Raw genomic sequence first — 27,140 nt, 5'->3', positions numbered from 1 at the left:
CGCGTGCGATTATTGTTCGAGAAATGTGTGTGTGTGTGTGTAGAGAGTTGTGGTTGCCGAAGAATTTGTGGGTTCAAATTTAGCCACAAACACATCGGATCGATCGTCATTCTTTCGGAAAACAATAGCAAACTGAAGGTACCTTGCCAGGGGAAACATCCCCCTCTAATTTGGCCATTCGGCGTTAAAAATTGCAACTCCCATATGTTTGTGGAAAAACTAATAAAAAAGACTATACTAGCATAGATATATGCAGCACTTAACGAAATGACGATTTAATCAAATTATTTGTTCTGCCTTGAGATACATGCACACATTCAATTTTTGCTTGTAAGATAGAGGGAAGGAGAATTGCGTAAATATTGATTTTATTGAGTAGAGACTTTGTGTCAAACATTGTCATGTATATCCATCACGAAACAATCGATAGTAAATCCTTATAAAAAAACAATGTGAATAAAAAATTGAAAATAATTATTTCAATTATTAATTATTAATTATTTTTTTAATTTCTATTCTTAAAATATTGATTCTATGTATTAAATATCATTTTTGTGCGATAATTTTAAAGAAGATAATTTTAAACGTACACCATGTGTACGTTTCTTGGATAAATTTTTTATGAAAATTAGTAAATTCACGATTTATTCTGCTATTTAATCTGACTTTAAAGCATCGCTATTTAATCTGAGTTCAAAGTATCGACTTATATGAACTTGACATTATATTTTTAATAGATTAAGTTTTTAACATGAAATAATATTTCATTTATTGTTGTTCTACAAACAACCACAAATAAAATACAATTATTTTCTTGTATTATCGAAAATTTGGTTTATTATGAGTAGATTACTAAATTCACATAAATACAGTATTGATTGTTCTTGTGCGGTCACGTACAAAGCGATAATATTTACGATAGTATTATAGTATTAATCTCGATACCGAGACGACTTTCGCCAATCTTGTTTCATCCAATCACGAGAAACATGGATTCTGCACGCTTACGCCAACAAATACCTGGACAAAGTGATCCACTTAACATTACGCGCGATCTCGATCTTCATTTAATGTCGGACACGAGTAAAAATTTAAAAAATTTTTTATAGCGGCAAAATGCAATAGCAGTATCTTTAATTTAGTATATTATAGATTTATTCTTAGAAATTTTTATTATTTTTTGATGCAGGAATCAGCACAATCATTAAAAATTGTATTGGAAGATAAAAACATATATATATATATATATATATAGATCTTTTTTTCTTTCTTTACAAATATTTCTATTTTAATTTGCTATTATTGATGATAAATTTGCCATACATTTTTGAATTTTAATTCATAAATTGTATAAATTACTTAATTAATTTTGAAACACGGCTATTTTTATACGAGAATATTTTCGAGTATTATGTTGCACAAAAGATCTTTGCGTCATACTTACGTAATGCCTGAAAATCACTGTCATGAATAAGCGTGGATATATATTTATGTATTTTTTCCTTCGTTCTTTTTTTTATAGCTGACATTTTTTCCTTTCAGTCGTTTCCGTTTCTTATTTCGCTCGATTAGATAGAAACTTTAAGTAAATCTGAGATCAGAGAGAGAGAGAGAGAGAGAGAATGCTGTAGGATTATTGATTCCGTTCACGTCTTATGATATAACGCGATAATTAAACGTACTTTTTCAAATAAATTTTTTCTACGTTTAGTACATTACGTGGATATTTTATTTGTTCAATAAACGAATGACGGAAACCTATTTATTTTTACGTAATTAAAAAAAAAACTTTTCGTTTAATAAAACATTTCTGGCAAAATAAACTTTAAAGAGAAAAAGAGTTTCTTGTTTAATTAAAGCTATAATATAACGGGCACTCTAATTATATATATCGATGACGTCAATAAATAAAGAACGGAGAATCTATATTTTTCTCTAAGGCGTTAATTTTAAATCTTTTTTTGCCATGATTGCAGATAATTTTACAAGACCTATAGTTCGTATCGCGTGGTGCATTTTCGATAAATCTCGAATTTTTTCTTCATCGGTATATACGATTTAGCTATCACATATTGAGATAAATCAGGTATGAAATATTCAGTATTGTGTCTAACGCTGTGGTACAAAGCCAAATTTGTTTTTCCGACTCGTGCAACTCGGGATATGGACATCGGTGGCGTGTTTTGCGCGTAAACACGGTCGCGCTTGTCGCGATATATAAATAGAATCGTAATATATGAACGAGATGTATGTGTGTGTGTGTATGTATCTTGCCCGCCGTGGGTCAGCAGACACACCAGAGAGAGCCCAAGTTGGTTCGACGTTACATTCCGTCCGTATCCGTTGCTACAAGGTATGATTCACGCTCGCCTACCTGTGTAAAGTTCGGCCTGTGTGTTCCGAAGCGAAGGATTCGTATCCTTTTTATCCCTTTTCCAGACAACCGCGCATGTGAAGCCAACGTGAAAACTTTAAATCGAAAGGACAACCTAATATTATTTGTCAATCGGCTTGTTCACCGAACGAGTTATTAATTCGATACCTCTCGTAAAGTTTTACGATCGATTTAATACATAATTTAATATTGATATAATAATATTGATATCCTTCCAAAAATATAGTATTTGAAAAAAAAACTAAATAAGAAGACTTAGAGAGTCAATTAGTATAAATGTAAATATATTCTAAGAAAATATTTATACACGTATTTTAGGAAATATATTATTGACAATATAAACAATCTATCTATGTCAATTGGAAAGGATATAATCGTGTCCGCGCGATCGGAATGTCAAATAAATATGACACGTGACATGTTGCGATGCGGCTAATAATAATCGCGGCACGCTCTGTGCGTGACGATCGCGAAAACTCGTTAGCGCGGAGATATTTTCACTTGCGGCCGGTATTTTCATTTGATTACTTACATTGTGCTCCTCCCGCCGTACATAAGCACTGATCTCGCGCGCGCATTAATGTCCTTTCACGGTTTGGTCGGTCGGTCGTATATTGCATATGTATGCGCGCAACGGTCGTCGGATGACGACTGGTATGTGAAGTGTGCGTGCGTGCGTGCGTGCCGCTGGCACCGCATATACGCGGATACCATCGGCCGTGCGGTTAATTGAAGCCCATGATTTGCCGTGCATGCCAATTAATAAGGTGTGCACTTCGTCAATCAGTGGCGACTGCGTCGCTACATCGAATGCCGTATCGATCTCGCACTAAAGTAGGTGAAAAAGAGATAATCTTAGCGACCGTCCGCGGTCGCGGAAATTGGTTCTTTAATCTTGAGAAATATATCGATGATTGTTTTTTTAAGAAATTATTTAATTCGTAATAAGACATTACTATCGCATAAAATTAATATATTAAATATAATAATAATTATTGTAATAATAATCTTTTTGTAAATGTACAACAGATAACATTCGAATAATCGATTTTGTGCGTTTGTAACAACAGTACGTTTGAAACTGCAGTTTATACAATATTTAGTAATAATTTAATTTAAATAATAACAACAATAACTTAAAATAATAATTTGAAAATTTGAAAAGATGAAAAAAATTGAGGTAGAAATAAATATGTATTTATTCAAAGATATAATGTATATCATAAAAATAGTTGTCAATGTAATATCTAAATATTTTAGATATTCTAAATATTCAAAATTAATAAGATGGGCAGAAAAATAATTATTTATATATATAGAATATTTATACAAAGTATATACAGAGATTTTTTATTTAAAATAATAAAAAAAAAGCTTGTTTACCTTGTTTAGCGAAGAATAGGAGAGAAAGTGTATAATTTGCGGCTTGATTTATTCTTTTTTCCATAGGCATTACAGAATTTGTTACGTTAAGTCTCTTGAATCATTAGTGACTCACAGAGATGACCTCACCTTTCGATCGCATCACGCTGTTCGTTGCGAGAGTAACGTTCTCGCTTTTAATCAGTCCCCAAAAGGGCCGAGAAAAGGGCTTGTCGAGATGGAGTAAACCGGTCTATTTAATCCCAACGGGCTCAACGTTGCCGTTCCTCCTTTGTTCCAGGCGTGAGGGGAGAAGAGGGTGCGTCGACACAGCGTTGGAGGTGGAGGACGAGGGTCTGAGGCTGGAGTGAAACTGGCTGGCCTACAATGTCCGCTAGCATGCGGAGCACCCTGCAAACCGTTCCCGAGTCCGTGCCGGCCGACCACGTCACAAACTCCAAAGTAAGTCCGCCCGAAATCCGATTTACAACTACCTATCTCCTTCCGCGAACAACCGCGGCAAGGACCGTCGTCCTTTGTGCATAATCTCGCCTCGAACGATCGCGCGATCCTTCCGCCTCGGAGACAATGAAAGACAAAGCGTAACGGATATGCTTTGCGAGATGCTAATCTAATTTGGAAATAGAGAATCTAATCTCTCTTACAGATTAGAAAGTATTAATTACGAAGTATATATATATATATATATATATATATGTATAAGTTCCCCACATTTTTATTACTCTTAATTAAGGGTTTTCTATTATTTATCCCGTGAATATAAAAACACTAAGACAATATTATTCTGGTTATAATAAAGTCTTAATTTTAAATAGCACTAATTATTTCGAGGCATTAAATGAAACAAAATCTCGTTTTATAAGGAAATTTATAATAATTTAATATTTTTCAATGTGATTATTTTTCAATGTCTATACAAACTATGAACTGTATAAGGCTCTAATATACCGCTCACTTAAAAAGCATTAAATATAAAAAAAAAATATTAAAGATTTTATCTTTTCTTTGCTTCTAATTAATTGACGGTAAATGACCGGCCTCGTTAGAAACTTCCTCGAGAAATACAGTTGAAAGCGCAGCGGAGTTGAACGGGCTGGTAAATTAAAAATGATTCGGAAAAAACGCCACACATCTCCCTGTTTTAAAATACTGCGTGCTATATACGCCGCAGACATTCCCCGACCTTTGAACCTTTTCTTACCGAACGGACGGGGGTTGAAAATGTCACGAGTGCATCCGGATACTTTAAGTACGTTCACGGCTGACCCTGGCTGATCGAAGACTATACGCGCGGGATGGCATAACGTCATTCGTTGAATTTACTCGGTAAATTTGATTTGTTTCACGACACACGAAATGGACTTTCTTTACGTGACATTTTTCTAATTGCTTATTATGTAATATAGCACATTGAATTATTGAAGAAAATGTACTAACGGTAGCATAAAGTCCATTGGCCATGGAAAAATAACGGAAAATGTTGATGATGAAAAGTTGATGCGAAGCTCTATTCTTATAGTTTATAATCACGATCATTGCTGCATTCAAGTAGCTACACTTTGATTTAACTTCGATGATACTAATTCGCAATCCCAATAATGTGTAATGCAAATCGCATGCAAAGGTCGTTTATTTCGGGACTTTTATTTACAAAAAATTTATTTATTCGCAAAAATTAAAATTTTTTTTTATCAAATAAAAGAAAAATATGCGGGAGTGTTCAAATTTTTGTATTTTTGATATTTTTATATACTTCTCCAGCTGGTAATAACATTTAACAATTAATATCAAAGGTATGAAATTAATTTAGTCGACAAGTTCACAATCAAAGCATAAATATATGTGAGAAAAGGATATATTATTTGCTTCGAGGTCTCTAAGACAGACGGAATTACTGTCCTGTTATGTCTCATTGTCTCCAGGCCTGGAATGTTTCGCTGTCGTTCGTAGGTCGATCGACATGTGCCTCGTCACGCGTAATGTTATAAAGCTATGGGTCGACGCTCGCGAATGGAAGAAAGCGTCCGGACCGAGGTAGCCAGGAATCGCAATTCTTAAGATCGAGAATAGTTTGGAAGGTAATTAACTTAACTAAGCAGAACTCCCGCGAATCATTCCTAGTCGATTGTTATTCAGCCGGCAGTTAATCGCCGACATGGTTCATCGAACCGTATTATTCTTGCGACTCCCAGATACCTCGAGTACGCTCTTCCTGTGTTATGCGCGTCCTCCTTACATCGTTCAGAGAGCGAAATGTTGTTCTGTGATATCACACGTATTGCAAAGCTTCGTGACGTCTCTGGTACAGGGTGATCGCTTTGTATCAACGTCAATGCTTTTTTTAAACTAATTGTAAGACGTCGATGCGGCACGTCTAAAGATGTCATTATAATTCGCGATAAAATTTAAGATTGAATTTTATTTATAATTTCATGTAATATAAAAATGTTATATAAAAAAAAAAAAAACATTTGAAGAAACAATACATCTATATACAAAATGCATATCAGGATGCGACTGGACACAAATTATTATTACTGTTTTGAATTTTGTTGCGAATCATAAATCGTCTAAATCAAACTTAACAATTCAACAGATTTAAGCATCTTAGGAAATTAAATTCTGTTATAATTATCTAGACAATCATCTAATACAACGAATTGAAAATTTGCGAGAGATTTCCTTATCTGAAAATTTTTTACTACATCGTAGTATAATGGTATCTAACAGGTCTTATGAATACTTTATATGTGTTTTTATCATACTTTTTATCACGGACACTAAAGTTTTACATTCCATAAGAGTAACTCTTGTTTAAACATCGGAATATGATTCGGAAGGCATGTATTTGTAAATAGGCCGACGAGTCTGGTAGATCTCTTCTTTTTTTTAATACGCATCTAGACCAGATTTCGTCTTGAATGGAACAGCCGATGACTTAGTCGAACGGGTTTTCACGACCGCGGCGGCTTTCGAATTTTCTCTTGGCGGTCTCGCCGATGCTTTATCGTCGCTACTGACAGGAAGCTTTCACGTTTTCACGCTCGCGAGAGCGTCGATGAGTTATCGAACGGCCAAACGAATTAATTCCTCATCCGCGAGATAATTAACGGCGCGGTTATAACTTTCGATTGGTGCTGCCTGGTCCACCGCAACTGTTAACAGACGGCCTACAATCAAATTATCTACAATACGTTGACTGCAATAGGAAATTTTATTTTTCTCAAATATAAGATGGGATTTATTTTATTTTTTAAACAAAGTTATTATTTTTTATGAATTTATAATTACTATGAAATTATTATGGTGTAACAAAATAGTTAAGATACATCTCTTATATATTAAACGATATTAAAAGGATATTAAAATCGAAATTCATAGATTTTCTTTGTTAAAATTGGAGAATAATATCTTAATACCATCATAATTATTCTCCAATTTTAATAAAGAAAATCTATGAATTTCGATTTTAATATGCATTTAATATCGTTTAATATATAAGAGATGTATCTGAACTATTTTATATGAATGTTGTTAAGAGATACTTTTCTCCTGCACGCAAATAACTTAACCTCTGTCGGCTTAATGTGACCTCATCTTACGGTATATTAAACGCTGATTTATACTGTTAGCTACGAACGAATACTGACTCATGGTGTCCCAACGACGGTTCATCGTAACGTACTCGCTCGACCATTGCAGCTATCGCCGCTGGCTCGGCGACAATCGTACGGTATATCGGCAATGATTTAAGGTCATCGGATCGCTGGACCTTGAACAGGGCTCGGCTACCAAAAGTATACGGTTTCGGCGGTCGATGACATTGGATCCATTTTTCGACCATGTCCGGAATAAATGCCCCGAATTGACAGCTATTACGTACATACCTGTCACGGCGCGCGCTTTGTCACAAAAATCCACCGGACTTACGTCACGCAAATCCAATCATACATCGCGCGTCATATAAAGATAGAGAGAGTATGTTCGCAGCCTCAGGCAAATGCATATGCGCCTGCATAGATTTACATAGCACCTACATACATCTCTTTTGTCGTATAAATAGATCGTTTATCAATATACACGTTTACTTGTTAATACATATACACATAAGGGAGTCTCAGAATCCTTGCTTTTAATATTAATAATATAGATTTTTTTATCTTAACGAATTTTCCACTTTTCATAAATGCTTATTTATTTTTATCTTGTTTCAATTTTTCTTAATTTGCAATTATTTTTACCGAAAAAGTCCGTTCATTTTCGTCATAATTATTTCGCGGTCAAATTTTTTTTTAAGACGTCATGCAGACTCTGTATCTCGAATGTCTCTACGCCCAGATTACGTAGCGTGCTAATCTCCGGTCGCTGGATATAAAGTTTCGACCGTCTATTTTCCACGTAAGACGAGAAGAAGTGGTACCGAGCTTGTTCGATGAAAAAAAGTAAGTGATAAAAATAACTGTGTGTAAAAATACGAAAGATAATCATCCACATACATTTTGCCTTGCGCGATGCTCCTTCCTATTCCAACTATACTTTCCAATACTTATTCCGTTCGATAATTAGAGGTCTATCGTAGACATATCTAAAAATAATCGATATCTTTATTTGATAGTTACATTTTTTTCTACTTAAATGTACGTTCGGCACTGAAAAAAATTCTTTATTTTTCTCTAACAACAAAAATTGCAAGAAAAGATCTCTAATATAATTATAAAATGTAAATATTAAATTTTCTAACTGTGTGTTGAGAGATGGAATAAATCGCAGATGCTGTTATCGTGCGTATCGTAGATTTTATTCAATCAAATGGCAAAATTTTACGGTCCGTTATACGCGCGTTACGCCTCGCGTTAGTAATACAAATCGCAAAACCGAAGAGCTGCCTGAACATCCGGATTATAAGATGTTAAAGCCTCTTCTCTGACCTTGAACAGTGTAACGGTACCAAAGTCATGCAGAACGACGTCGATAAGCTTAATTAACCCGGTTAACACTCATGCGGAAGATGCAAGAACAGCGACGAAGCAAGGTCGTTTTTTTATCTCGTACCAGCTACTTCTACTAAACATTCTGCCAAATCGTAATAGCTGCTCGACCCAATTAACATTTATATCAAGCGTAACGATTTATATTTAAATTGTCCCATTGATTTCCAGACATTATAAAGATGATTTACAGGCATATAAAAATTTAAGAACGATTCTCTTACTTTGTTAGTCTCTGTTAAATGTATGATTATTGGCAAAATAATTAGTGGGCAAATCAAATTTTCAGAAATCATTTATCATAAATTAATCACGATAATTTGTCAGAAATATTAGTTTGAATACGGCACAGACTACGCGACACACTAGACCTAAGTTTTTTGTATTCTTGAATTTGGCAAGAAGAGCTTGATGAGAACATCGTAAAGCGAACGTTATTTAAGCGTTAGTTATAATTTGTGAGATCGACGAAAATTACTTTCTTCAAGCACGTGTCTTTTCGATAGACTCGATGACGATAATTTATGTGTCATCAGACAAATTTACTTTATTTATAAACGCGACTCACGCTGACTAATAAACTAGAAGTAATCCATTTTTTTCTGTCTGGATACGCTTTCTCTACACATTTGTCCGACAATCACTGATGAAGATGATTGTGAATCACGATGTGCCTCGTAATCACATTTATCGAATGTAATTTCCCGATTGCATTTTGCCGCTAATAATGTCCTCGTGGGAAAATCAAACGAACGCATACGCTGCAATCACTTTTTTTTGCGAGAACAGGAAAATAATAATTTCCACGATGGTAAAGCAATATTTATGAAAAAGATTTTTATATTTTTTTCTCGCAAAGACACTTTGACAGATAAAAAAAAAAAATATAACATAACAGAGTTTGTATGACAAATTTTTAGCGAAAAGTCTGTAGGTAAATATGATTCTCCAGGCCTTTTCTAGTTTTTCCATATAAATACTTTTTATAACGAGTTTATATTGGAATAATACATTTTTAAAACACAATTTTTTTATATATGCAAGATTACGACAACTTTATACCGCTTCTGCTCGTACCCTACGTAAGTCCTCATGGATTGAAACTTATTGTATTATTTTTAACCACTATATTATGGATTTTTTTTCTTTTGTATCACGGACTTTGGAATTAATATAGATAAATTTACAGTCCTTGTACAGTTAGAAATATAACTCGTCGTTGATTGAAATTATTGATGATGGCTGGATATTTCATTTAAGAAAAGACCGAATCGTTCGTATATTCTGTTGTGAAAAATTCAGATAAAATTTATGTTAAAAATATTATAAATTAATAAAAAAATGTTGATATATATATATGTACACACTATAATAAAAGCGGCTTTTATTTTTTAATAAGGAGCGCGCTATGCTGATTAGAAACATTATTCTTTTAGGATCGCTTTACCATCAACGTTAATTACTAATTAGATCGTTTACATATCGCGAAAACATTACATCATAGATTGTTCTTTCGTGTACGGGAAACGAGAGACGCTTCTTTGACGCGAGGGCGGTTGTTTTTCTCGATTGCATCTCGGATGCGACATTACCGGTCTTGTCACGAGACGCGTGTTCAATCGCGATCAATTAGACGTCAAGCGGAATTGCATGGGCGCTGAGTTGTTTGCGGACTGTCGTGTGCGTACAACCGAGCTTAACCCAGCCCTCGTTCTCTCTTTTCTGTTCTTTCCTCGCGAGCCACGCGACACAGCATAGATTGTTTCTATCACACAATACACTCACACATATACACGTCATAATTGTTCATTGAGCTCAATTCCAATCCGAGATATCGGAGCTAAGTGACATTTGAAAGAAGCAACGTCATTCGGCAATCCATTATAAAAATTGTGAATTATTTTATAAACTGATTATTTTATAAACTTGAATTATCGTGAAAGTTTCACATTATAAATGAGTCAATTTGTACATCAAGCGGAGTAATGAATACATCATCTTCAAAATTCAGAATTTAATACATGTAATTCATTTTATTTTCATTGTTTTCGATAACTCGTTTTCGCATTACGATACTCATTTACGAGTATTTCTCTTTTGGAAAAAATAGAATAGATTGCTTTTTAAATTAATTATTTGATCGGCTCTCGGTCTCTCACGACTTTAGTCAATACTTGAAAGTTCAGAGTTAATAATAGGTATTAATAACTCAAGCATTATATTTCCTGTTTGTGTACCGATTGTTAATAAAAGGTGATTTTTCCAATGAGAAAAAGAAAGTTGTATCGTCATTCGCGTTTACCGGCTTAATTCAGCAATGAACCAAAGAACAGGCCCGTTCACCTTGCCTCGATCTCGCCTTCTCGGACGCGCTCTCGAAGCACGGCATAATGCAGTCTTTCGCGAATGGTATCCAGTTTTCGCGCCGGGTACTTGGATTATGATTGACCCAAATGTAGTAACGGCCTTGCCGGCCGCATACCCGCCGAGAGAAATGCGGATAAATATAAGATCGAGCGCAAAATATATGACGCAAGATCGCCATCGCAGCAGCCGATGTTAACTTAATGTGTTAACGAATTTTTTTTTTTTCCGTGATCTAGATAAAGTGTGATTTAACAAAGTAAAGATTGTGCAACGAAAATTAATACAAAATTGAATTAATAATAAAAATTAAGAATATAATTAAATTAATGAAAAATTTGAAATACTTTGCGTCTTTTTTTTTTAATATTTTATTGTTAGTCAAATAATTTAAATATATTTCGCGTTTTTATTAACTCTATACTACTCAATGAATCTTTTTTATAGACTGATTATTATCCCAACAGCTTTTATATACATGTGAATAAAGGTCAATCTACTAACAATATGATGTATGCATGCATCGCGAAGCTTATAACTTCGTTAACCAGGATGCTCTTTGTGGATACGAAGAGCTATTAGAGCGAAAAGTTTCATTCCAATAGTACTACCGTGAAAATTGAAATCCTTTTTAAATCTTCATCCGACATAACAGATTTCAAATGTTCAACAGACAAGCGCAACAAATAAAAACTGTTATTATATTCTCTCTCTCTCTCTCTCATACATTATTTTCCGTAATAGACATTTTGCCAAACTTTCCGATAGAAACTTTGTTACCATCCACGCGATCCGTAAATGTAGCTTTACATCGAAACTAAATTTCGCAAGACTCATGCGAGTTTGCGTACAGCGGCGTCCTAACTTTCGATCCCCTTTAAGTCACGCAGTTTCACTTCGCACACATTCTACGCTAAATGTTTTTTTTTTATCTTTATTCCAAAATCCGTACACGGATAAATTGCAACTGCAGGGATTTTTCTTTTTTTTTTTTTTTTTACACACCATGTTTAACATTACACTTGTATTTATATACCGTGTGTTCTTCAATATTCTACGATAAAATAATTTCCGATTCACTCTAACAATTTGAAAGTTTCAATTCATTGAACTAACCGTGATTGCGCACAAAAAAAAACCACCACTATATTTATTAGTATTTACGTTATTATCGCAATCAAATGTATGGATTCCGCGCGTGGAAATTCCGAGATCGGAATCAGACTTGCGCATCAAACGCATCTAAATCCGAGCACGTATTACCTAGATTATGCGCTATAGATGTAGAGCATCATCATCTTCTCGAATGTCACTTATAATCGTTCGGATTTAGTCCACACGGCATTTCGCCAATGCAACTATCCCGCGGCATTAGCTGGCACATTTAGCGACGCTCGCCCCGACATCGAACTGTCATCGTGACGTCGGCGTCGGCGTCGGTGGTTTCTCCGAGACAGTAATAATCGGATCGATACTCCGCTTTATCTGAACTAATAACGCGAAATCGCCATCACGATGCGACACCGGCAGTGCTCTCTTTCGCGAGATCCGGTCACGTAGAAAACGCTTTCCTCATCAAAACAGAACGAGGTTTAAGAGAAGTCGATGCATTTTTCCAACGTAGAAAATGCATCTGAAAATGACCGTTTTACTCGCGTGCCATTGATTTTCGAAAAGATCGACGAAAGTACGGGCAAAATAGGCTTTAAAAACAATGTGCGACGTGTAATATTATTTCGTATTTAGAAAATTTGTTCGTATTTCATATTCTTTTTTAACGTTAGACAAATATGTCTAGTGCTTGATTTTCGCATGTCTTAATAATAATTAATTTCCTTGTAAGTCACTTTTTTTTCTTTCTCTGTTTTTGGTCATATATGAAACAATGTATCTTGTCACAGTTTTAGCTGTCTCAAAATGCTTTAAAAAAATCTATAAAAATTTATATAAATATTTCTTTTTCACATTTCTGTATAATAATCTGTAAAATAATTATATACAACAAAAGTTAAAAAATAAATTTTAAATACTTTTTTATTAGCTCTTCTGAAACATTTTATTATTAAAATATCGATAAAGTCAAAATGACTCATATAGATCTTTAAGGATTAAAGCAGAAACGGTTATTATTTCAAATAAAAAGGAAATATTTAGCGATAGATAAATTGAGAGGGTGTATTTTTAACGTCAAATTTCAACAATATTGCGATAAAAATCATGCGGCACATCGATGTCAATGCGCGGCGGTTAATTGCAGTACCATGGAAGATTTTTCAAGATCGTATCACAATGCGGCGCGTAAAAAATTCCTGTGTCACGAGAGAGCGAGGCGCGCATGCTGAGCACGCTAACGCGCGTCTAATTAATAACCGCGTTAGCGATAAATAGTAGTCCACGCGAGCGTGTCACGCTCAAATGTCACGTGTCTCCTACTTTAAAACCTAAAGTATATAATAAAAAATGATTACATATGGATTCGATTGGAATTACGAGATTTTTGGATACTCAAATGCGGTACTATTATCATGAGAGACAAAAAAATTTTTTTTTGATTAAAATTAATTGATTTTAAATTAATTTTAGATTAATTTTAAATTAAAAAATTGCATTTTGTTGCACATCTATAAAAAAAAAAATTATTTTATTGCCAAAATGAATTTGAAATTTTTTGGAAAAATTTTACCCGAACATATATTTAATTTAATATTAAAAAAAAAATTGTGTTTTTGAAAATTGCGAGATACGAGAAGACTCATCCCTCTCTATCTGAACGCATCGTTGGTTTTCATTTTTTAACTCGGAATGTAACGCATTTTTAATTTTAATTATAACCGATACGCGGATATGCTGTCTTACTACCGATGGAGTTTCGCGCTTGCTTTGCGAGCAGTGTAGAAAGATACGCCAGATGGCGACCGCAGTCCTTCCGTCCAACTTGGCGTAACACGAGGAGGAAGACAAAGGCGCTTGACGTCGTTTTATCAGTCGCGTGACACGTCAGAAATACGATACGTTCGCCGAATGAAGCCGGATGATGCCGGATGATTTTTCTTATCATCGACGATCGGTTGATTTTCCCGGTCGCACCGGAGAGAATATTTTATTACGAAGTGTGGAACGTATTTTTTTTTTTATTTTTGAAAGCTTTTTTATATCGAAAAAAAGAAGAGAAAATTAAGATATCGTTCGTGATGATGTATACAAGAAAATCCCTTTGTGAAAGGTAAAATAAAATATATTATAATAAATTCAAAAATTAAAATAATATAAACTCTAAAAATTATAAATAAAAATTCATGTAATAGAAAGGCATATATAGGGTGTCCCATAATCGTATCACCTTAAATCTCAAATCGTCTCAAATCTTTGCGAAATTTTACCATTAGTTCGATGTTCTTTTTTTTTTACGAAATTTTAACATCAATTTAATGTTCTTTTTTGTGCTCGTCTGACATTTTTATCGTTCCCGCCGTTTTCCAAGTCGAGATAAATAATATAGTCGGCGATTAAGTGTTAAACTATTGATGCAAACCGCTTATTCGCAAACCGCTCACAGCTCGAGGACAGGGACGACCGCCTGCCTGCCTGGCGACCATAAATGGCATCCTCGATCGAACACGGGGACCTATTGTCCTCAACGCGCGCAATGTCGCAGTCCAAGTGCGCGAGGAGTCGATTGTTTCGAAGCGAGTCGCCGGTTTCACCTACGAGTACGTGCTTCGGTCGATCTTAAGCCTCATTCAAATGGAACGATACCTGCGTGATGTTTTTCAGGAAACTGAGAAAAAAGCAGGATCCTCACTCACGAGATAATTAGAGCATAAAGAGAGATTTTCTTTTCGCAAAATCAGAAACTGATAAGTCGCGTTGTTTCTTTTTTTTTTTTTTATTAAATATACGTAGTTTTCTTAATATATTTTTTATTTTTTTAAATACATTATTACATAACATTTTGCAATGTGTTTTTAGAGATGATTTCGAGAAAGATTTAAAATCGCAAAGTTTTTAAAATGGAAATATATGTCGAACAAAAATTTTATAGCTAATAATTAAATATCTAAACTATAAAAATTTATTATAGTTTTAGTTATATATTTATGACGTTCAGATTTAATTATTAGATTATTCATTATTTAAATATATTATTTTTTATAAAATTGCATATGCTACTATTTTCCGTCTAGTATTTTAGGATATAAGTAATAAGCAATTATTAGATGTAATTTGAGAAAATTATAGAAGAGAATCGTTATCCGCGAATGTAATTTAGTCAACAACAAAATTGTTTTACGCGTTCTTAAATGATTAAATATTAATCGCAATAATTAATTATAATTTTCGAAAATTTCTAAAAAATAGAAAAATAATTCTAAATTAGATTGACATTTCATATTTCTCTCTTTTTTTTTTTAATAAATTTCTTTCTTTGAATTTTAATACTCAAATGTACAACCAATATCTGTATTTTTTATACCATCATTGCCAAGCTTATCGATTTAGGTGATCCGACATAGCATTATTAAAAAAATTACATTAAAAAAAATTTATATTATATAGTTCCCTATTAAAACTCACGTTTTAATATGAGTCGACTGAAAATGCTCTATTGAACTATGCATTACAAGAGATTGTTCGTTTGCATGTCAAAGATATCGTTTCATCTGAATTTTTAGCCACGCTTTAGCTACGATAGCATATCTTAGTATAATATATGTTACATTATTCACAACTGTTCACACTTTATTATATCATGTTGTTGAAGAAAGCTTGATTCTTAGTGTGTTCGGGAAATCATAAAAAAAAGAAAAACTGTTCTTCGATCGCGGAATAATAAATTAAAATTTCTAATTGGTCATGGATTATTCGATGACACTTTTACCGCATTATTCGATGTATTAAAAAATTAGATTCAAAGATTAAATGAATTCTATTTTCGTACGCAAAGAGTGAAATATTTAAATTAAAGAATTCGGAATTTATTTGCGTATTTATTGCACTATCTTGTTATATAATATTATTTAAATATCTCTAACGTAGTATATCACTTTTCAATTATGTGTCAGCCGCTGTTGTGGCGGTTTTTTTTTTTTACACGATTATAATTCGTCGATTTAAGGCCTTCGTGAGAATCGGTCGATCGTAAAGTTTCGTTCCATTCAGTTTCGAAAGTGCCTATCTCGGGACGTGGCCGTGCTTAAACGGATTTGCCGAGATTTTGCAACGATAAGCCCGACCGATAGAATTATGAACGGATAGTTGCACGCGGATATACACGAAACCCAGAAAATAAGGAGAACAGAAAATATGAAATCTAATACTTTTTGCTCGTGCATGTAAATATAATTATTAAGAAACGTATAAAAATAAAAAAAATAATATTCTTATATTATGCAAAATTGATATATAAAATATGCACGAAACTTTTACAATTTATTTTGACTTTAATAGAGGATTTAATAAAGCCGCTCAACATATTTGTTCAATAAAATAATAATGGATTGCTAAAAATATCGTCAAGAAAATAACAGACAACAATGTCCTTTTGTTTTCAATAAGATAGAAAGAAATAAAAGCGTCATACTTTGAAGCGCAATTTCCGGAGATTTTTGTGGAAAAATACAGTCGCATGAAACTCTTTTGCTGCTTTCTTTTCATTCTTTACTCTCTGTTGAAAATGTTTACTTTAGAAAAGTGTATTTTTGCAGCTGCATTTTTGCACTTACGTAATCACGTGCACTATCGATCTCCAGATTTATTGTTGTCATCACGGTGAGATCACGCCAAAAATGATGTCATATAGTCAAGTGAAATATCTGACTCTTGACTAAAGATCAATGATTATGTAAATAGAAGATTATACTTAATATTATATAATATAGAATTGATGTATATATATATATATATATATATATATATATGTATATATATAATGAATAATAAATAAAAAAAAACCAAAACGAATTTGCAGTTCACAATTTGCACACGAAGATAAATGGTTCGTTTCTTATGATTGAACAAAGAACGACACGATTATCATAAATTATGTCAGTATGAGGATCTATTTGCATCTATTATTGTTGCTATAAATTTATTTTGGGATGATTTTAACATTGATACAATGCCGAACGGTAAATTTTCGGTCAATTTCAACAATTACACAAGTTGCACGGATCGATAATTCGATGGCCACCGAGGCAACACGTGCGTGAACATAATTTTTGTCATCGAATGTGTAATCGTATAGAAATTTCAGTTTATGAAAAAAATAAAAGGAGGAAAATTTGTAGATACTTTCTAACAGCCTGCAATATTTCTCGGATAAGTGTACACCAACGTAATCAATTAAAGTCAACGTAATTAAATAAAATTAAACAGGAAATATATAATTTTATAGAAATGCATTGTATCGAATTCTTTTGTTGCGAAATAATTATCGATAGTGTATATCATTTAATTGTCTCCCAGCGTCATTTTAAAAAGAATCAAATTTATACAATATTATTAAGTGTAATTAAGTGCTAATTTATTACACTAATTCTAAATTTATTGCTTTGAATAATTGATAGGAAATTGAGATAATAAGAAAAGAATATTGACTTCACCAGCACTTCTATTTTCGCAAAATATTCATAGTGAATCATAAATAATATAGAATTAATTGTTTAAAGAGTGCTATTGCAATAGATTTTAAAAACATAAAATTTTTATAAATGCACTAAAGTACGGAATATTCATATAACACAACATTAAAGTCAAAAAAAAAAAAAAATTAATAATCTTAACTTGATATTAAATTGTTTTTCGAATTGCTATGGAAATATATTCCGAGAGAATTTATTACTGACAAAATAAATTATAAATTTAATAAAAAACGAGTCGCTACAATAATGAATTATATTAATAATTAATTGCATTCACAATCAATCAATTTTATTTGCTAACGAGAATAATAAATTAGAAATTATTATAGAACAACAAATTAAAAATAAATTGCCATTTAATTATGTCATGCATTCGATTTTTTTTATAATGAGGCCGCCACGTTAACGGAAATTTATAATCATTCTGGAATATTCTACTTAAAGGTTATCACTAAAGATGCCATTTTGAGATTTCACAATCGTTCGTCACTGCAATCAAATTTCTTGAACAGGATATTTGGATTTTATTGAATTTTCTTTATTTCTATCTTCATTAAAGATAAAATAAATATTCTTATCTCTATTATGCAATCAATTAAATTTTTCTAATGTCAAAATACACCTACATACGCACACTAAACGCTAAAAATATAAGTAAAAAAGAAGATTCTAATGTACATTTGCTCACTTATCGAAGATCTTAAGAAATAAAATATTTTTATATAAATCATATATATATATATATATATATATATATATATATATATAAATATATCACGTAAATGTTCACGCGTTTGCATCTTCTATAAAATGCTCCAGAAAACTAGAGATACACGAGAGCGTATGGAACACGTGACACACATCACTGTAAGGCTTAAGAGTGAAAAGGGGGCATTGGTATAGAATTAATTAACCGATACCTTTCCAGCGCCGAGATGGCGATGCTAATCATAGCCTGTCTCCAGTCTGGGTATAGTTATTCGAACGGTAGGTGCCTGGCAACGATAATTCTGCCAGCGTTATATTCTGCCTCGTGAATCATTAGTCGCTCTCAGACTTGCGCAAGTTTTATTAGAATACCGTTGCACAGTCGATCGTTTGCGGCCGCAACTTCGAAAGTTCCATGGAAAAAAAGTCAAGTTAGCCGGCGTGTCTAGACTATTACATCCTCGCGCGTCACATGTGACTCACAATCGTGGAACGATCCGCCCCCGGGCCCCGCTCATCGGGAAACGGACCAGACCAGTCGTAAGGTCATCGGTACGAATCGTACTTCTCGTGTACATGTGCAAATTATTTAAAAAATTTCACGTGTTTCAAATTCGTACTTCATTCTCGCAATTTTAACGAGATTTAAAATCCCCGGCATCTTTTGATCGATATTAAAAAAAATCTTGAATATTTTCTAAAAACTATATTGTGGGATAGGAACATAAAAAAACTATAGAAAATTTATATTAGTTGACGACAAGAGAAGAAGGCTTTTAAAATATATTTACCAATATCTTGTAAAGGTTTATGCGCTGTGACTTTTATAAATGTGAAGTGTATTTTCTACTAATTGCAAACATTTTTAGCTAGTCTAGCTGAGAACACATATTTATTATTTTTTTTTTATATTAGCACATGGATATATTGAATAGAATTTAGTATAGTGCTAAATTCTACCTTCTTATTACAGCAATAAGAATGCATCTTTATTTTAGATTCATTTTGATTTTCAATATGATATATCGCGCTTTTACTCGAGATAATTATGAGATAATAAAAAAAAAAAATCAGAAAAGAATCTTTATGAATTTTTTATGGTGCACTTAACCCAGAATCTTTTTCGTGCATAACCGCGTGATAAAAATGTATTTTTGGATATCGTTTGACTGAGATCGACAGCGATCCGTACCAAAAGGCATTTATATATTTTGTTATGCTCGAGACGAGCGATACAGTTTCCAGTAATATATTCTCGTGTCGTCAGCTCCGAAAATTCTAATTTATTTAGACTATCCCCTCGCGGCACGTCTTTTCCGCGTGTTTCATAAATTACTTGGATCTTTGCCGGACTAATTTACATCCAGGTGCGAAGGCACGGATGAGTTCCTGGAAACGCTTACGTCATCGAGACAGACTCGGAACAATATTCCGATATAAGTTTCGCAGTCGTAAATTATCTTCTTGTGAACAGATGATAATTTTTCATTGTTTTCCATGATAAAATTTAAGAAACGCAAAACGACAGCAAAACTTATGACAGCCTTATTTATAGCGAGAATTACAAAAAATATATAATAGTTTTATATTCTTGAATTTGATAAGAGTAGTGCATATATAGAAAATAAATATAAGCAAATTGCGTATGCAATGTATAATTACATAGCCTTAATTAATTGTTTTCTGTATCTATTTTTTTTTTACATTTTTTTTTACATCTCCATACATAAGATCTTTAATCACGAATGTCTGGCATTTTTTATTCACACATGTAACTTCCGGATATGAGACGCGCTAAATAATTAAAATGCTAATAAAATCTCGATGTTACCTTTAATAACATCGCCTTTCATCTTTGATGTTACGCAACATTTTCCGCTCGAAGAAATTCCGCCATTCAAATCAAAGTATATGCTGTCGCGCGTTAAACATAACGGTTAGATAATCGACGATCGGGTTAATTAGGTTAATCTTTATGCACTCAAAGAGTGAAACGGAGAACTCGCACACACGCGTCTCGCTGTAAACTTTTTTTTTTTCCCTCAACGACCTATGTGCCTTCATACTTGTTGCACGATCGGCGAGCAAAGTTAATCGAGGTTACGAACGCAGTTTTAATTACAGTTCGTGTAACTATCGAGTATTAACTAGGTTGATTTTCTTCGTGGATATAAAGGGAAGGTGTCAAGGATGTTCGTGCAAAAAGTTTAATCGCGATCAATGGAATTGCCTTTTCACTTCAGATCCGATCACTTTACTTTGGTGACTAAATTGTAAGGAAACAAGGAAAATTTGTATGAATCTAAAAATATTTCTATTTGAGTAATGACGTTTAATTCATTAAGATCTTACATTTATTAATTATAATTAATTCTGCACCCTCTACAAAATATAATTTGCGAATTTATTTGACTAAACATTAATCAATTTATACATCGAGAAATATAAATTGAAAGTAGCGAAACAGAGTTGTGAAACTGTTGATGACACGGTCCACTTGGCAATTGATAGTTAGTGTGACAGATCATTGGTGATGCAAATGGGTTAATGACCATGAATCTTCGTGCACATGTCGAGACGGTTTTTCCATTAGATCTTTATTGCCAGCTTAGTGCTCAATGTCGCGCCGGTGAGTATATATTTTCTCCTCCGTGCAACATCACTTTCTATCCGCGAAGATATATTTTCATCCATATTCCGAGAAAGTTCCCGACCTCAACTTTTCACTTTGAACCTTCTTCGAAGAGGGTCACACAGTCTATCGATCATTGATGTTTGAGAAGAACGGCTGTTGATCATTATCAATGAGAAGGCTCGCGATAAACTTTGAATCATCATAAATTAAATCGACAAAATAACATGTTTAATCGAACAGCTAATAACTACGGGACACATTGCATACTCGATTTAATCGCGCGTATATATTAATGAAATTTAAAAAATACCTATAAGTATCGCATACATGTATACGCAAGGTTGACAAGTTGTACCTTAACACGATGTGTCAACTGTCATAAAGCGAAGGAGAGGATGCTAAGTACGGCGGAATCTCAAGTGAGACCGATGTTTGTAAAATAAAACACGTCCATCCGAGGGTTATAAAATCTACGAGACCTCCTCGCGCACGCGAGGTTCTCAGCTGCAAAGGCTCGCCTCTCGCTCTATGTTACATGCATCAATTCCCAAAGTCAATTAATCTAATGGATCCGTCCGCTCGTTTCTCCGATCCCCCACCGCGCCCTCCCTATTCCCCCCCCTCCTTCTCTCCCCGGTGTCAGAGGTTCCCCCGCCTGCACCCACTCTCTCTCGCTCTAAATGCGTTCGTTGTGCAACGAATGCATCTAGGAGCGGTTGCGCGGCGTACTTAATTTCTATTCACTCGGCTCGACTCGACTCGGCGCGTAAACGTACGCGGAATTCACGCACAGCTATGCGAACACACCTACATGCCGCCTTAGCCTCGACCAGGTGAGAAGCGAGAACGAAGACAATGGCTGTTATATCGTATACTTAACGATCGAACATCGGCGATACCTTGAGAGTTTCTACATCGGCAAATATGTATGTGATGTCAAAATTTGAAAACGAAGCGTTTTGGTAACTGAAATCGTATTCGGAAAAACATATATAATTACAATTAAATTATATATTTCAGAAAAAAAGATTTAGATGATTAAAAAAGTTGGTGTTTGTTGAATTCCTTTAAAGAGGAACTGGACGGATCAACTACGTCAAAAATAAATAAATCTAATATATTTAGTGATTCATGAATTTTTGATAATGCGTAAAAAATTATTACTTTTAGTCTTTTAAAATATAAAATTAATATTTATGAATTAAAATAAAGATTTTTTTGTAGAATTAAAATGTTTATTTTTATGAATTTTAATGCATAATCACTATAAAATTTATGTGGTACAGTCACAATAAAAAAATTAGATTAAAAAATTAAATTCAATATATAATATTTACTATTATTTAATATAGAATATTTAACATTTTGAGATTAAATTATATTTTACAGAGCAAATACTTTTTTATTTTCTCATAAATTAATTATTAATTTTATATTTTAAAAGGCTAAAAATACTTGTTAGCAATTAAATTCATGAATCTCGAGACTATTATTCGATAATAATATTCGAGAGTATTAGATTTATTAACTTTTGACATAATTGATTTGTCCAGTTTTTCCTTAATAATATAATTCAATAAAAAAAAAGAAAATAACAAATAAAACTTTCCATTGTTTTTCTTACTGAATACGATTTCGATTTCGTGCTCCCTTATATTTTGACATGAGATATATTTAAAAATTTTTAAATTTGAATAAACATAAATTGAAAACTATTTGGAAAACCTTCAAGCTTTTTCAGAATAGATTATATTTAATCATAAATATCCTATTAACTACAATCGACGCAAAAGATTTCTTTTGAAGAGAAAAATGTTTTTTAAAAAATTACGAGGAATGATTATTCTCTTTTGTATTGGAGAAAAAGTTATTTTTAGCTGAGCTATGTCAACAATCTTCGTTCTTCGATATTTTTCACGTATATTTACAAACACGTTTGGATAGTTAAAAACATGTTGCTTAATAATTATAAGCATAGCGTAACGCTGACAGAGATAAAAAGCTTCTGCTTCATTTGCTTCACGAGTTTTGCAAATGAACACAATTTTTTTGCCATATGATATACATATTATGTAATATTCTGCGTGCAAGGATAACCCAGCGATTCCAGAAGTCGCGATTCGAAGTCTTAAAAAAAATCGTGGTTATCGGAGGAACATCACGCGGTGTGATGGATTGTCGCTTTAATTAAGTGTGGAATGTAAACGCAGGCTAAAATTACGGAGATATCTTCGCGATCCCCGTTACTCGGCGACACGTCTCTCTCTCTCCGCTAGATGCAACACTTTTGCAACAAAGTGTTACAGGAGTACATTCACGCCCGCACACGCAATTGTGTTCTGAGAGATTTCTCGTGCATTTTCCAAGCGGCGGACTTTGTAGGCGAATCAATTATAACTGTGCAGTGTGTTTAACCCGCGATTAAATAGCGGGTTGAATCCCCGCGCGTGGAAAATTTTTTTCACCCGCTTAATCGCATTACAGATTCGAGATTAAACAAAATTGATTAATTATAATTTAATTAGATGTTTGAAAAGTGATAAAAGGCATACAGAATTTGTGCATGCCGTGCCTCTATAAATCACGAGCAAAAGCAAACGTCAAAGTGTCGATCATTTTTCAGGGGAAAAAAAAAAGTCCTCGATTTACATGTGGCCTTTCTCACGCGTGCTATTTCAGTCGTGCGTATGATTACCGGTCGCGCTCCGAAGATGATCGTAAACGCGTATCAGTAGCCTTTCATCCTCCGGTGCGCCCGATTATTACGATGACGGATCGATAAAAAAACACGCACGAAGAGAAAAGCTCTCAAACGAAAAACGAATATACGCCACGCACGCACATGCGTAGTGCCAATCGCGTTATAAACGCATAAACAAGACTTGAAAACCGGTATAACACGTTGAGAGTTATTTTCAGTGTACGGAAAGATAAATCTCACGCATATGATTGTGAGTCAAGAACAAGGATTAATGATTGATGATGAGAAAAAAAGTTATATTGTTTTTTTTAAAAATAAGAGTAAGTTTAAAAAAAATTTATATTGAAACGTCTCTCTTTCTTTCTCTCTAATACGATCTATCAACCTTTTTAATTCTTGATCTTGATCCTTCAATTATTATTTGATACCACTATCAAAGGGAGTAAACGCATTAGATTATTTTCTTGGATCGAAAAGAGACATGTTTATTCCGTGCAATCTTCTCAACAAACTTCTCCCGACACTTTTCATCCTCGCAAAAATCTCTCACATGGCTCTCATCCAACAAAAACTCATCGTTGCGTACTAAAAATATCATGATGGAAAAATCGCGCGATAGACGGATTTCCACGATTCTTTATACGACATTTTATTATTCTCTTTCTCTCTCTCTCTTTTTGGAAAAGAATCACGCGACATCACTCTCGAAATTAAAATATTTTGATCGTATTGATCTCCCGAACACCTCGCGCGACCTCACGGAATCGAGAGGATGGCATGCGTACATGTCGTACGCACGCACACATGGCTCGTGGCGGGGGAAGAGGACGAGTGGGGGAAGGGGAGCGGGGCACGTATCGCGCTCGCTGGTAAGATCCAGTAACGAAGAGAGCTCGCGTGTTCTCGCTCGGCGCTCGGCGCGCTCAGTTAGCACGAGACTCGCGATCGGGCAGCACAGAGACGGAGAGAGAGAGAGAGTGTCTCTTCGTTTTTTTTCTTCTTCCCCGCAATCTCTGTCTCCGTTTTTTCCGCGCTTCGACCGGAACGGTACTTGGTCGAATTCGAAGATCGATTGACGGCGCCGTGGGACGTCGACGAAGGGGAGAGAGACCCATCGAAGGATTCCGCAAGCCTTCTATTGTCTTTCTTCGTAGTGACGAGCACGTAATAATAGTACATACGTTTCATCCCTGTTAAAAATTATTGAACTAAACGCGTTCTCGAAGTTTTATCCGCGACGTGACATCGTCGATGAAGTGTCACGAGAGTGTGCGCGATTCGATTACGTGTAATTACGTGCAGCTTCCCATCTGGCTGATTAATTTCCGCATACCATTCTTCTTTTTTTTTCCTCTCGACTTCGATCGCACGACGAGCATTCGCGGTTCTCCGAACCGTGGAGAAGGTTCTACAAACCCCTGTGTGTATCTCTCTTTCTCCCTTTCTCCGCGAAAAAAGACGGTAGATTTTATCGAGAGATGGTGAATCGTGAGCGATCTCTGAGCAGATTCGGTTCGCGATGGCGGTCTCGCGATAACTGGCGGCTGTGTGTGCTCGCATTTGTATGTGTGTGTGTGTGTGCACGCGCGCAATGTGTATTCCGTAATTCCGCGATATGTATCATCATGGTTTTCGATAACCGATAGTGGGATGATGCTGAAGCCCGCTGGAAATTTACGCGCGTGTATCTAAACGTGACGTCACCAAGGGGTATAAACATAAACATATTCGCGTTACGCTCGGCGTAATATTCCGTTGATATTAATACCGACGATGTAAACATTGTCCCCCGACACAATTGGCAGGCTACGCCACTTCTCCTGACCACATCGTATATTCGGGAATCGTATGCTGATTAAACACAGGATGAAATATCCGACGATGAATAATAACGCATTCGCCGAATGACTATTCATCGAATAGGTATACGCTTCCTTCTTTAGTCGCGTGCGAAGGAAAAGGATATATTATAGTATTCTATCCGTGTGAATAAAGGTTACGTGTCGTGCAACCGGACTTTAATCATTCTTATAACGTACTTTCTGTAATAATGACTTACTCAGTTGCCTCGTGTGTATGTGTGTTAGAATCGAGAAAATATTAGAAATGCGAAAATAATTCTTGAACAATAACATTCGGAATAGACCAACTTTAAATATAATGAAGAGTACGTGATCTTCAAAGGACAATGTAATTTAAAACCCGAGAAAGAATAGTAAAAGTAGAGTAAAAGTTCAAATGAACCAAAGGCGGAAGAATAAAATAAGACGAAGGAGACGCGATGTAAAAAAGTATAGAAAGCGCACGATCTCTGCGATATCGTGCGGAAGGAAATAGTTTCTCTTCTTTCTTATGCATATTCCCGACATACACAATTGCTGGATATTATATAAAAACGTCTGGTATATAGTTTCGGGCTTCAGTTGAAAAGACAATCGACCAGCCTCCGATACGCGATAGTTATCGGTCCATTCTCGCGCGCTCGCCAAAGCGGACGGCGTTGCAAAAACCGGAATTGCATCAAGTCCTTTCTTTTTTTTTTCAGATTGACGTTTCGAATCGATGGCGTGTCTCTGACTTGCGAGTTTTAGACCGATTTAAACGGAATGTCGTAAGCGGCATGCGGCCATTGTCGAGATGCGTGACGCGCATACAGAAGCAACGCGAACGCTCTTTAATTCACGCAACTCGCTCGTAGGTGCAACAGGTTTCGTCCGAGGAACGTTATTGAGACGTGCGCGTATCGAGTGACCGCGATGATCTATCGATCGATCGATCGATCGATTGATTGATTGACGGATCGATCGAGATAATAATCTGAGGCTCTTTATGCGCGCGCTCGCTTCATTAACTCGCTCGATCGTCTATCAGCCTATTTCGCTGCAAACGGCCAGCGTCTTGTTAACCACCTAATCGCAACCCTGTAACCCTGTAACATTACATTGTTATCTCGCAATGATTATTTTTAAATCGCGTCTCGAGATTGAAATGATCGCTGCCGAAACTTATCATCTGAGGCTTTCAGAAATAAAATTAATCGGCCTCACTTTTATAAATTTTTTAATTTTAATACCAGAACACTTAATCATGTGCTTTGATGCTAAAATTAAAAAATTTGCAGAAAAAATAAGATTGATTAGAATTTGAATTTTGAGAATTAAGAGCTTTATGCTTAGAATAAAGGCATTTAATTAGATAAATAATTTTACGATATATCGCACACACACGCGCAAGGAACGTCGTTAATAATATCGTTAATAATTTCGTTAATAATATCGTTTCTTTCTGAGTAAATCTAAACGATCTATGTCTATATCAGTCTAAC

General features: G+C 34.5%; 1 protein-coding gene and 1 long non-coding RNA gene across 4 annotated transcripts in view; one reads left to right on the top strand and one right to left on the bottom strand.

The window, feature by feature from the left end:
- Positions 1-815: 815 nt before the first annotated feature.
- Positions 816-2,466, bottom strand: LOC126857892 (uncharacterized). The gene is made up of 3 exons (XR_007688553.1): positions 2,243-2,466; positions 1,445-1,591; positions 816-1,020 (listed from the first exon to the last, which is right to left on the bottom strand). It is a non-coding gene; the product is annotated as an uncharacterized LOC126857892 (long non-coding RNA).
- A 1,605-nt stretch (positions 2,467-4,071) lies between these two features.
- Positions 4,072-27,140, top strand: part of LOC126857805 (serine/threonine-protein kinase MARK2-like) — an 88,964-nt gene continuing 65,895 nt past the window's right edge. Inside the window, exon 1 of one of the 3 annotated variants that reach the window (XM_050607544.1) lies at positions 4,072-4,219. The gene's annotated coding sequence lies outside the window, so the exon portion shown is untranslated. Of the gene's footprint in view, positions 4,220-24,730; positions 24,989-27,140 lie in introns of those variants that run through there. The other 2 variants (XM_050607559.1, XM_050607560.1) reach the window with 2 other exon arrangements.

The sequence above is a fragment of the Cataglyphis hispanica genome, chromosome 23 (genome assembly GCF_021464435.1).
Source record: "Cataglyphis hispanica isolate Lineage 1 chromosome 23, ULB_Chis1_1.0, whole genome shotgun sequence".
NCBI classification, from domain to species: Eukaryota; Metazoa; Arthropoda; class Insecta; order Hymenoptera; family Formicidae; genus Cataglyphis; species Cataglyphis hispanica.
Note: the sequence above shows the minus strand (reverse complement) of the source record. Positions and strands in the feature narration are given on the sequence as shown.